Consider the following 14,104-nt stretch of genomic DNA (forward strand, 5'->3'; position numbering starts at 1 on the left):
ACATTTATACGGATGGTGCGAAGGAACCTGAAACAGGAGTGACAGGGTTTGGGGTGGTAATACCAGCAAAAGAAATTGGAATCAGCAGAAGAACATCTAATAAGTTAGGGGTGTTTACAGTGGAGATGCTGGCAGTGTTGGTTGTGTTGCAATGGGTGCAGAAAGCCAGACAAGCCAAAGCATTGATATGTTCAGATTCATTCTCAGTTCTAGCAAGTTTAAGTTCTTTTCACACAAACAGCCAGCAAGATGTACTTTATGAAGTCCTTCAGTTAGTTACAAGAATTGCAAATCAGGGAGGTCAGGTAAAATTTCTATGGGTTCCAGCACATGTAGGGGTGAAGGGGAATGAGAGGGTGGATGAGTTGGCAAAGAGGGCGTTAAAGAAAGAAAATGTGGAAATGCACATTAGTATCAGTAAAGCAGAGGTTAAGTGTGTAATCTGGGAAAAAGTCAACCGAATGTGGCAAGAAAGATGGGACAGGGAGGGGAAAAGGAGGCATTTATATCAAATACAAAAGAGTGTTGCAGTTACTAGGGTAGGTAATGGATACAGAAGAGAGGAAATTGTGTGGACTAGGTTAAGGCTGGGGCATTGTGCATTAAACAAAACATTGAAAATGACAGGGAAACACCAGACAGGATTGTGTGAGGAATGTCAGGAAGAGGAGTCAGTAGAACATGTAGTTCTGAGTTGCAGGAAGTATGGGATACAGAGAGAGATGATGAGAAATAAATTAAGGGAGTTGGGAATGCAGGAATTCACATTAAAAGGGTTGCTGGGCATGGGTGAGAGAGCACAAGTCCGGGTATTTTTAGCGTTTTTAAGGGGTACAGGGGTTTTTTTTATAGAATATGACGAATGAACAGGAATAGGATACTAGGGTGGTTAAAGATGGGAGGGTGAAGTGTAGGTTTGTATATATGTGTGTGTGTGTGTGTGTGTGTGTGTGTGTGTGTGTGTGTGTGTGTGTGTATACGCGTGTGCGATTGGGTGAAGGGATTTAGAATGTATGTCTAGTGCACATTCTGGAGCAGAGGGTGGCGGTAATGCACCATTAAGCTGGATGCCAACCGCCGTAAAACGAGATACAGACAGACAGACAGACAGCTTCAGTGGCTGCACTGTTCCCTTCCCTTTCTTCTGAAGCCTCTGCTTTTGCCTCTGCCTGAAGCCTTGCCCGCAACCTCGCCTGCATCCTTGCCTGTATCGTTGTCAAGTTCTACCACCAGAGCAAGACCGAAGGCTTGCTGTGTCTAGATAAGGAACTGTCTTTCGTTGTTTGGAACTGTCTCTTTGTGTCCACGCCTTCGCTAGGTCGGTCTGGCCGTTTACTGCTGCCTTGTGTTGGGAACCATCTTGTCGTGTTCAGCATTCTGTGTATGAGTCCCAGCCCTATGTCCTGTTCCCAAGGAGGGGTCCTGGCTCTGTGTTCTGCGTTCCTGTCTCCCAAGATTACCAAGACTCTGTGTTCTGCATTTCAGTCCCCCACGTCCAAGGCTCAGTGTTCCAGTCTCCACAGGCCAAGGCTCCGTGTTCAGGTGCCCAAGATCGAGTCAAGGCTTTGGGTCCTCATCCTGTCCATGTGCCTTGTCCTTCCCAGGAGAACCTCAAAGAATCTAAGCCTTATCCAGTCCAGTAGCAACGTCATGTCTTTGCCTAGTTCTGGAGTCTGAGCCTGAGTCAAGACCCAGGTTTTGGGTCCTTGCCCAGTCTCTGGCTCGGAGTCCATACCCAAGCCTTGAAGAACCCAAGCCATGTCCAGTCCTGTAGCCACGTCATGTCCTTGCCTAGTTCTGGGGTCCGAGCCCGAGTCAAGACCCAGGTTCTGGGTCCTTATCAAGTCTCTGGCTTGGAGTCCAAGCCCAGGCTCCTAGTTCCCAGTTCTTTGTCCTGATCCTGCTTTCCTAGCCAAGTACTAGCCCAAGTCTGTGTTCCTGTCCCAGCTCCTAGTCTGAGTCCTGTCCCATTCCTTGTACTTCAGTGTCTGTGTCTTGCATTTGAGTCTGCTCCCAGAATAATTGAGAGAAAATCTTTGCAGAGTTTTTAACTGCTGAATCTCTGACCAAATAGTACATCAGATACCTTCTTGTATGCAGAACTATAGAAGTTGGATATTGATGCCCTAAGATGTAAAATCCTACAAAAGTAGTGGATACGCCCAGTCCATCATGGGTAAAGCCCTCCCCACATTGAACACATCTACAGGGAGCATTGTTACAGGAAAGCAGCATCCATTATCAAGGACCCCCATCACCCAGCCTTGACTCGATCTTGGGGCACCTGAACACAGAGCCTTGGCCTACGGAGACTGGAACACTGATCCTTGGATGTGGGGGACTGAAATGCAGAACACAGAGTCTTGGTAATCTTGGGAAACAGGAACACAGAACACAGAGCCTCTTCTTATTGCTGCCATCAGGAAAAAAGGTACAGGAGTCTCAGGATTCACATGACCAGGTTCAAGAACAGTTATTATGCCTTAACCATCAGGCTTGGGAACCAAAGGGGATAACTTCACTCAACTTCTATCTATTTACACACTTTCAATGACTCTTCATCCCATATTTTTGATATCTATTGCTTATTTATTGTTATTATTATTATTATTTTGTTCTCTTTGTATTTGCACAGTTTGTTTTCTTTTGCAACTGATTGAAGTATTGATGCCGTCTTTCATTGATTGTAGTACGGTTATTGAATTTATTGAGTATGCCCGCAAGTAAATGAATCTCAGGATTGTATATGGTGACACATATGTACTTTGATAATAAATTTACTTCAAACTTTGAACTTTTTGATTTAATCAGTTGGCGACGCTTGTTAAAATTAAGATCCAACTACTCCGTTTTCCAAGACTATGCTATGTTCTATAATCTCCACACCCTCAAAATGGGTAATGTGAAACAGACTCTCTACTTCCTTGCTTCCAAAAGGCAGCAGCCATCATTAAGGACCCCAGTCAACTTTTCAAGCCATGTCCATTTCATGAGCCAGCAGGGATCAACAGTAGAACAGGTACTTCAAACTGAAGGAGTTATAGGAGCAGTGACTGAGATGAACAAAGGGAGGACCATAACAGCGTGCAGGAGAAGGTTTCTACCAACCAGCCCAAATGTGAATAAAGAAACCAGGGCTGATGAAAGACACCAGTTTATTATCAATCAGAATGAAATAAATGAACTTTGACAAGTGGCGTATGATACACTGAATGCACTTTACCAGACCATACCTGGGCACATTAGCAGTGTATATGATTCCTGAATGTAAATACATAAAGAGCTTGCAGAACTGAGATGGTCTGTGCTGCAGCTCGTAATAGCTCAGTGAGTTAAAATCATTGATGTCAGACACATTTCAGCTAGGTGAATGTGCAAGATGCATCAATACAACCCTCTCTTACCACCACTACTGACCAGCACTGAAATGGACTGAAATTGTTTCCCTGATTGGACATAGTGAATGAAAGGCCAGGATGCAATAAGATCACATCTTCACAGGACACTACCTGACTTCCATCCCAACCCGTACTCTCTCTTGGGCCATCATTCTCCTCTCTTTCATCGATCTGGCTCTGTCATATTTAGTATAATCAGTTTGTTCTCTTCATTTGTAATAAAGACGAGTGCCTATAATTGAGATGAACAAATGTACACTCAGTAGCCATTTTATTAGACACGTTCCGTACCTAATAGAGTTTGTGGTCTTCTGCTGCTGTAGCCCATGCATTTCAAGGTTCAGCATGCTGTGCATTCAGAGATGCTGTTCTGCACGTTGCTGCTGTAACACATGGTTATGTGAGTGACTGTCACCTTCCTGTCACCATGAACCCGTCTGGTCATTTTCCTTTGACCTCTGTCATTACAAAAGCATTTTCACCCACAGAACTGCGACTCACTGGTTGCTTTTTTTTTTGTTTTTCACACCATTCTCTGTAAAAGCTAGAGGCCGTTGTGTGTGAAATTCCCAGCGGATCAGCAGCTTCTGAAATACTCAAACCACTCCATCTGGCACCAACAAGCATTGCACTGTCCAAGTCATATTTCTTCCCCATTCTGATGTTTCACCCGAACAACAACTGAACCTGTTGACTATGTCTACGTGTTTTTATACATTGAATTGCTGCAACATGATTTTCTAATTTGATATTTGTATTAATCAGTGCAACTAATAAAATGACCACTGTGTGCCTAATTATAAAAATTATTAAGATTTTCAATATAACTTCACAGCTTCTTTGATTTTTCCAATGCATTGATAAAAAGGTTCAGGGGATGAGCTCCTTAGGAAGTAGTGTATGAAAATTCAGAAGTTTGTAAACTTTGTCCATAAATATTTATTTCTTCACTATGAAAGATTGTTTCTGCTGTTTTAATCTCCTGATCTTGTTACTCATTGTTAGGCCAAGGTACCTGCCACATACTGTACCCCAGTTTGGTTACTGATTACCAATGTTTGATGATCCTGTGATGCACAATAGTAACTTAGCATCAAGGTACTTGTTCCTTACATTGTCTGTAACAATCGTCAGATCTTCAGCTGTATTAAGACCAAGCAGACCAGACAACCACACTGAAGACTGCTATATTCACTGATACCTATTCCTCTCTCCACTATGTGTATATTGTTATGTTTATTTTTCCTGAGATAATCCATTGAACCTGCAATAGGGTGTCATCCGCCATGTCTTCCTTGGCTCCAAGATCCTACCCAGGCTCAGAGTGCAAAGCAATCAGATAAACTCTTCATGCATACTTCACTTCTAGTCAGCATTCATGTGGAGCACTTGTAGATGTGCATCACACAAGATCATGATGTTGAGAGAGTGGTTACCTTTCCTGTGTATAACAGTTAAAATAAATCACAGCCAGGTGCCGCCAGTGTTATATGTGTCCCACATATGGCGTCATTTCTCAATTGTTTCCTTCATTCAGCCGTTAGCATGCAAGAACACGTAGCTCTTCATTTGCACATTTTTTGGCATATTTTTTAAGAAATAACAGATGAGAGAGAGAATTGAAAACAGCGGGCTCACTGCTTAGGAATTCATTATTCAGCAGATAGCACAAAACACAAAACGGTCTCATTGGAGTTATATTTATATTCTATCCCTATGTCTGATTCTGAGCCAAAGGATTGACTTACTGCAACTCTGAAGGAGACTATAGGACTATCAGAGTCATGCCATCTCCCAACAGAGCAATCCTGGCTGTCCTATTCTTCCTCCCTCCTTAATTACCTGTATACTGTACTTGCAATGTATTCTCTCTCTCTCTCTCTCTCTCTCCCTGTCTCTCCCTCTCTCCCTTCCTGTTTTACATGTGCACATCAATGTCTCTTTGATGCTTTTGTCAATTACTTACTCTAAGGGGTAAGCTATAGCAACTACCAGCACTCATTGGGATATGAGAGGAAACCAGAGCAGTTACCAGAAACTCATGGACACAGGGGAAAAGTGGAAACTCCACATAAAGAGCATCCAAGGTCAGGATCAAACTGGCGTCCCTGGAGCTGTGAAGCAGCAGCATTAACTGCTGCATCACCGAACAGACATGAGAATGTGTAAAGTTGCGAAGCACTAAATCTTATTCACAATAGCACTACTCATTATTCACCACTGACAGACCCTCGGTCTTTCAGGCTTCCCTGTCATTTCTTCATTCCTTTGAAGCCTCCATCTTCCTCCCACCCTACCTTCCCCAAACTCTTCAACATACCCCTATCCACAAATTCTCCTCCTGCCCCCCACCCCAAAACCAGCTCTAATCCCTGCCATGTCTTCACCATCGCTGCAGCCTTCCATTCTCTGAGGCAGAACTTTCTGTGCTCAGCAAGATCCTTCTCTTTACCCCTTCACCTTGTGAAATGTGGCTTGGTTCTAAGCTAAAGAGTGTTCAAGGAGCTTCAAAAAAGTTGCAAGCATTTGAATTTTGTGCATATAAAGAGCCAGAATCTACTCTTGTCCACTCTGTTCTCTTACCAGATGCATAGAGTCATAGAAAAGAACAGCACAGACACTGGCCCTTTGATCCATCTAGTCCATACCAAAATATTTAAACTGCCTAATTCCATCGATCAACACCTAGAATATATCCCCACATACCCCTGCCATCTATGCACCTATAACCAAACTTTTCTAAAACATTGGTATCAAGCTCACATCCACTGCTTGTACTGGCAGGCAGATCATTCCACAAACTCACAACCCTCTGAGTGAAGAAGGTTCCCCTCATGTTCCCCTTAAACTTTTCACCTTTAACCTTAACTCATGACCTCTAGTTGTAGTCCCACTCAACCTCAGTGGAAAGAGCATACGTGCATATACACTATCTATACCCCTCATAATTTTGTATACCTCTATCAAATCTGCCCTCGATCTTTTATGTTCCAAGGAATAAAATCCTAAACTATTCAATATTCTCTTATAACTCAAGTCCTCCAATCCTGGCAACACCCTTCTGAATTTTCTCTGTGCACTTTCAACACTACTTACACCGTTCCAGTAGGTAGGTGACCAAAATATGAATCAGAATCAGGTTTATCGTCACCGGCATGTGTCGTGAAATTTGTTAACCTAGCAGCAGTTCAATGCAATACATAGTATTGAAGAAGAAAAAACTAATAAAATAATAATAAATCAATCAATCAATCAATTATAGCATACATACATTGAATAGATTAAAAACTCATGCAAAAAACAGAAATAATATATATTAAAAATTTGAAGTGGTGTTCAAGGGTTCAATGTCCATTTAGGAATCGGATGGCAGAGGGAAAGAAGCTGTTCCTGAATCGCTGAGCGTGTAGGCTTCAGGCTTCTGTACCTCCCACCTGATGGTAACAGTGAGAAAAGGGCATGCCCTGGATGTTAGAAGTCCTTAATAATGGATGCTGCCTTTCTGAGACACCACTCATTGAAGATATCCTGGGTACTTTGTAGGCTGGTACCCAAGATGGAACTGACTAAATTTACAACCCTCTGCAGCTTCTTTCGGTCCTGTGCTGTAACCCCCACCCCCCCCCCACATACCAGACAGTGATGCAGCCTCTCAGAATGTTCTCCACGGTACATCTATAGAAGTTCTTGAGTGTACTTGTTGACATACTAAATCTCTTCAAACTCCTAATGAAGTGTAGTCGCTGTCTTGCCTTCTTTATAACTGCGTCTGATATATCCTTTCTGATATCATTAAAATTAGCCTTTCTCCAATTTAGAATCTGAACCCATGGGTCAGACCAATTTTTTTGCATATTTACTTTGAAACTAATGGCATTATGATGCCCTATCTCATTCCCTAATAGGAGATCAAGTGTTGCACACTCTTTCATTGAGATTTCTATGTACTGAGCAAGGAAACTTCCCTGAACACTTTTGGAAACTTTATCCAATCTTGTCCTTTTACAGTTTGGGAGTCTCTGTCTACGTGTGGAAAGTTAAAATCACCTACTATAACAAGCTTATGTTCCTTGCAATAGATTAAAACCTCTCTACAAATATGTTCCTCGAAATCCCACAGACTGTTGGGTGGTCTATGACAGGGGTCCCCAACCTTTTTCACACTGCAGACCAGTTTAATATTGACAATATTTTTGCGGACCGGCCAACTGGGGGGTGGGTGGGCGGGGCGGTAGGGTGCCAACACAAAAGAGTAGCAATCAAATACATTGTGTACCCCGAGAAAAACTACAATGACCATGAAGCCTTGCGCGGGTACCAGTGCGCATGCGTGAACGTGCTGATTTTTCCCTACAAATTGCTTCTGCCGATTCTGTTCAGTGGGGGGTGGGGGTGTTAATCACGACCAGAATATAGGTGATCAGTGGCTAATACACTCAATTTCGTTTCTAAAAAGGTTTATCTAACGAATTTAGTATTAAACACACAGCGCATATTTTCCTCGCATGAATATATTGATAGGTCAATTATCAGGGGAGGACAGGGAAGCTTGAAGTAAGTATTGAATGAACTTCCAGTAGAAGTGGCAGAAGCAGGTTCGATGTTGTCATTTAAAGTTAAATTGGACAGGTATATGGACAGGAAAGGAATGGAGGGTTATGGGCTGAGTGCAGGTCGGTGGGACTGGGTGAGAGTAGCGTTCGGCACGGAGTAGCAGGGCAGAGATCGCCTGTTTCCGTGCTGTAATTGTTATATGGTTATATAAGTAAGTCAATAGCATCATAACATTTTAAGTACCGTTTGGATATTTAACGCACAGCACATATTTTCCCCGTATGAACATATAAAATCATTGCAACACACCAATATCGCTGAATCAGTGGGAGCCCTGGGCTTGTTTCTCTGCAACAAGACGGTCCCATCGAGGGGTGATGGGAGACAGCGATACTCGAAGGGGGTTCCTTATGTCCAGTCTATTCAGCAATTTAGGTTTCGTTGCATTCATTGCAGAGATATGTTGGAAATGGAAGCAGCGTTTTCAGTGCTTTAGTGGCTATCTCAGGATATTCAGCTTTGACTTTGATCCAGAATGCCGACAGAGATGTGATGTCAAACATACTTTTCAGCCCGCCGTCATTTGCAAGCTCGAGGAGTTGATCTCCTTCCCGCGCTGACATGGATGATGCGTGGGTAATGACCTTGCGTGTGTTCAAGTTCACCAGTGCATGACAGGGGATGAGGAAAGGTTGCAGCTGACTCATATCACCAAATCATATTGTCTGCTCGCAGCCCAGTAGCACATGCTTTGCGGCCCGGTGGTTGGGGACCGCTGGTCTATGATATATACCCATTAATGTGGTCATTCCTTTCTCCTCCCTCACTTCTATCCATAAAACCTCACTAGATGTGTTCTCCAGTCTGTCCTGATTGAGCACTGTCATTACGTTTTGCCTGACTAGTATTGCCAACTCTTCCCCCTTTAATCTCTCACACTGTATGCGTCTAAAACAATGTAACCCTGACCCCAGAATATTGAGTTACCATTCCTGCCCCTCCTGCAACCAAGTCTCACTAATGACTATATTATCATAATCCCTTGTGTTGGTCAATGCCCTGAGCTCTTCTGCCTTTCCTATAATGCTTCTTGCATTGAAATATACGCAGCTCAGGACATTAGTCCTACTATGCACAACCTTGTGATTTCTGGCTTTGTCTGGAGTCTTAACAGCAGCTGTCACCACAAGCTGTCCACTATCTGTTCTGGCACTCTGGTTCCCATTCCCCTACAACTCTACTTGAAGCCCTCCCCCCAGCCCCCCTACCCCCCACCATCGTGCAGCCCTAGCAAACTTCCTGCTGGAATGTTAGTTCCTCTTCCAGTTCAGGTATAAATTGTTGCTTCTGTACAGGTCACCCCTACCCTGGAAGTGAGCCTATCAATCAAAAATTCCTATGCCCTCCCTCCTACACCAACTCCCTAGCCATGTGTTAAATTGTATGATCTTCCTTTTCCTGGCCTTACTAGCACGTGGCACTTGTAGCAATCCTGAGATCACAATCCTGGAGGTCCTCCTGCACCTTGGGTGGAACTACCTCTCACAACCTCTCTATATGTCCTATCTATCACCCTCCAGATACTGGAGGTCTCCCTGCCTTTCCACATCCCACAAGAGGAGCATTCCACTATCCTGCCTGGCATTTCTACTGTTCTAACTGTGCAAATATAAAAAAGGAGAACAATAAACAAACTGAGGGATTGTTGACTGCTTATTCCTTTCATTAGATGCTTCATGACCTGCTGAGGTCCTTCAGCGTTTTGTGTGTGCTACTCTGGATTTCCAGCAACTGCAGGAATCTTGTGTTCAGTAAAGCACTGATTTGAATTCAACTTTGAATATTTCACGCCGTTTTAAAATGAATAGCAGCTCTAAAAGTAAATCCATGGTTCAGATTCAGTTCATCAACTACAACTTCTTATCTTGCAGAATCCTTGAGCCTTTATAATAGACACTACTCAAGCTGCACTTGGAGTATTGTCAACAGTTTTGTGCCCCTTATCCCAGAAAGGATGTGTTGTCATTGGAGAGAGTCCAGGATTCGTGAGGATGATTCTGGGAATGAAGGGGTTAACATATGAGGAGCCTTTGGTAGCTTTGAGCCTGTTCTCACTGGAATTTAGAACAATGTCGGTGGAGGGAGTGGGGTGGGGGGGGGGGAATCTCATTGAAACCTACCGAATGTTGAAAGGATTAGATAGGGTGGAAGTGGAGAGGATGTTTCCTGTGGTGGGATATCCAGAACCAGAGGGCACGGCCTCAAAATTTGGGGTGACCTTTTAGAAAAGAGGTAAGGAAAGTAGTGAATCTGTGGTGGAGGCCAAGTCCATGGGTTAAGGCGGAAGTTGATTGTCTCCTGATTGGTTAGGGCATCAAAGGGTATGGAGAGAAGGCAGGTGTATGACAGTGGTCCCCAGCCACTGGGCCGCAGAACGGAACCGGGCCGCAAAACATGTGCTACCAGGTCGCGAGGAAATGATATGATTTGGCGATATGAAACGATATGAGTCAGCTTCACTTTTCCTCATTCCCTGTCATGCCCACTGTTGAACTTGAACGCATGCGAGGTCATTATCCACATGTCATCCATGTCAGCGCAGGAAGAAGATCAACTCCTCGAGCTTGCAAATGATGGTGGGCTGAAAAGTATGTTTGACGTAACATCTCTGCCAGCATTCTGGATCAAAGTCAAGGCTGAATATCCTGAGATAGCCACGAAAGCACTGAAAATGTTGCTTCCACTTCCAACATATTTCTGCAAAGCGGGGTTTTCTGCAATGAATGCAATGAAAACTAAATTGCGGAATAGACTGGACACAAGGAACCCCTTTCGAGTATCGCTGTCTCCCGTCACCCCTCGATGGGACCGTCTTGTTGCAGGGAAACAAGCCCAGGGTTCCCACTGATTCAGCGATATTGGTGTGTTACAATGCTTTTATATGTTCATACGAGGAAAATATGCGCTGTGTGTTTAATATCCAAACATTACTTAAAATGTTATGATGCTATTGACTTATAAGTGACTTACAATTGACTTATCACTATATTCATCCGAGGAAAATATGCGCTATGTGGTTAATATTAAATTTATTAGCTAAACCCTTTTAGAAAGGAAATTGAGTGTATTAGCCACTTAAAAGTGACTTATAGTTGATTTATCACCTACATTCTGGTTGTAATTAACACTGCCCACCTCCCCACCCCACCGTCGGCGGTCCGCAAGAATATTGTCAATATTAGACCGGTCCGTGGTGCAAAAAAGGTTGGGGATCCCTGGTGTATGGAGTTGAGTGGGATCCGTGATCAGCCATGATGGAATAGTGGAACAGACTTGATGGGCTGAATGGCTTAATTCAACTCTTATGTCTTATGGTCTAATGGTCATAACACTTACACTGCAGAATTACTTTACCTTTTACCACAGCAGAATGTCGGAATCCTTCACTTAAAACAGAATTCCAGCTTTGTTCTCAGCATCATGAAGTTTATTAAGATTTTTTTTAATTCTGTTGCTTTTTGCTGCTCAGATTTTAAAACATGGTAGTTTAATCCTGCTGCACATTCACAACACCATGTGCTTTGCGATGATGTACAGATTTAGAGGCAGAAAATTAAACAGCAGCTACAATTTAAAGAAATTATTTTCCTGACTGTCATGAATATATGTGAATGAACTGCTCTGATTGTACAAATTATATGCTCTGATCCTGATGCGTTTTATTTCCAAACTCAGTTGTTTGAGAATCATTGCCTTAAACAAAGTCCCTGCAGTTCAGCAGAAGAAGCTGTTCAATAAGTAGATTGAAGCTTCAGAATTAATCAAAGAGAAATGGGTGAAATCACACAGCAGAGAAGGTTGAAAAATGTTGCTTGTTAAGGATCTTTTGCACAAACCACTGATAGCTAACATTAAGAAAGTCTTTGAGGCTGCCAAAGATATCAGAATTCCTGGCTGTTGTGTTGGCACAGAATTTGGATGTATTGTATTAATTGAAGTTACGAATTGTGACTGTCTTGTTAATAATGAAGTGCATCAAGAGGTGGAAATGGAAGGTTGGTCCATGGAGGTGAGTGGGAAATAAAGGATATTTCTAAAGAAGGTGGGTTATGATTCCTAGTATTCAGGTTACTGGTGATAGGAATCTGGTAAGTGTTATTCAGGGAACTCTAGATTAAAGATGTATACCAAGGAAAAAACAGCAAGCAAAAGTATAGCCTAGCAATTTCATTCATAATCTGGGCAATGGAAGACCAACTTCTAAGCAACCAGAGGATCATGGGTCCTCAGGAAGAGCTGCAGCAAAGTACAACAGGGCTGTCAATGCCGTGATCTGGTGGAGCCAGATCACAGGAATCAAAATGGAAAATGGTGGATAAATCTACAACAAGGACTGGATAGGTGCATCTTTTATCATAACAGAATGTATGAGTGCTTCTCTCACCTAAAACGAGGAAAGGTGAGAAAGGAAGAAGAATTGTTTAGTCAATGGAAAACCAAAATCTGGAACCAGGACCGCATGGGGAGAGAAGCAAGAAGGGCAAAGTGGGCTGATGGACAAACAAGAATATTATCATTGAAGTCGTGCTATTTAACTGTGTACCAAATGCATTGTATAGGTGGATCAGTCATAATTATTGTTCAGATATTCATGTTAATATTTATATAAGATGTATTGTATATGGATTACATTAGGAAGACAAGAAATCTAAGCATGTAATAGTGTTCATGCACGTGAACTATGTATGTTAGTGCTTAATTAATTTTATACTGCATGTGTCTATACATCTTTTAAAATAAATGATAATAATATAGATGGTCATATATGTAAATTGTGAGCTACTGGTATAATTTTATGCATGTGAGTTATTCATTGTTTATATGGGTCACAATTTTTTAAATGTAACAATTTGTGTAGTGTGCTTAAGTGTAAGTGGACCTTTAACTGAATGTACCATGTCCTAAGACCTGAAAACATTATGGTGCTAGATGTTGCAAACCAGTTTGAGAACAGCCTCCTTCAATAAAATCAATTCTGTTATAACTATGTCCAATCAGATTAAGAGCACTTACAGCAACATCAAATGGACAGTTGAACCACTGAAGCTAGATATACCTTCTCTTTTCAGGTAGAATGATCAGTGCCACAAACAATGGTGTTCCAGTGTTGTAAAAGGACAATGTTTGTGCTGTTAATAAAAAGCTGGTGTTGTATCATTAAATGTGTGATTGGAAGATCACAACACTCTCCTATATATTTGACTCTGTAGGTAATGCCAGCTTCTCTTGTGATGCCTGTGTTAGTGACAATGTTAGCATCAATTAAAAAGGAGTAGATTTACCCCCCCCCCCCATTAACACTGTGACATATGGAGGTATTTCAGGTTGAGAGTACACTTGGTTTTTTTTATGCACTTGGACCATAGGAAATATAACAACAGTACAATGCATTTGGAACTTACACTGATATTTGCTTTGAGTAATGCTTCCTTTCTCTCTGTGGTTCTCTGCCAAACCTACAGCAGTTGCAATCTTTCCTAGAGATCATTATAGTTAATGAAGATGTGAATGCAGTTCTCTTGATAAACTTCCTAAACCAGTATATCTTTTCCTTACTGGCATGCAGGTTCCACTGAAGTAATGATGCTCATTCTTTTCAAACTTCTCTCTTGCTGCTACAGTTGATTGGAGGATAACTCTCAGGTCTGTGAAGAAAAACCTTTATAAGGTCGCCAAGTTTACAGTAAAGTTCATTGGGCCACTATAGTCATTTTGACCCCTTTAGCAGCAGGACAGCTTTAAGAGCAATCAGCAATATCTTTGTGGTGAAAACCTCATGCACTAGTCATTGCACGCTTCAAGTTCAACAAAGGTAAGATAATGAGCTGCCCTCACATGGTAGTGTTATCAGTTTAAAAGCTCCCAGCCACCCCAGAACTTAAATGAACTGCGTCATCACTTTCTACCGCTGAAATGATTGCGGTTTCAACAAAGAGCTTAGTTCAATTGGGTCTTTTGTGCATCGGTGTATAATAAAACAATTAAGGTGTATGTTGAATTATTAATGCATTAATTTACTGATTAAATGAACAAAGATTCCTTCACAAAGATAGTGCAGGTGAGTGCTATGAAGAACTGAAAGCAGAATGACT

The sequence above is a fragment of the Mobula hypostoma genome, chromosome 10 (genome assembly GCF_963921235.1).
Source record: "Mobula hypostoma chromosome 10, sMobHyp1.1, whole genome shotgun sequence".
In the NCBI taxonomy this organism is placed as follows: Eukaryota; Metazoa; Chordata; class Chondrichthyes; order Myliobatiformes; family Myliobatidae; genus Mobula; species Mobula hypostoma.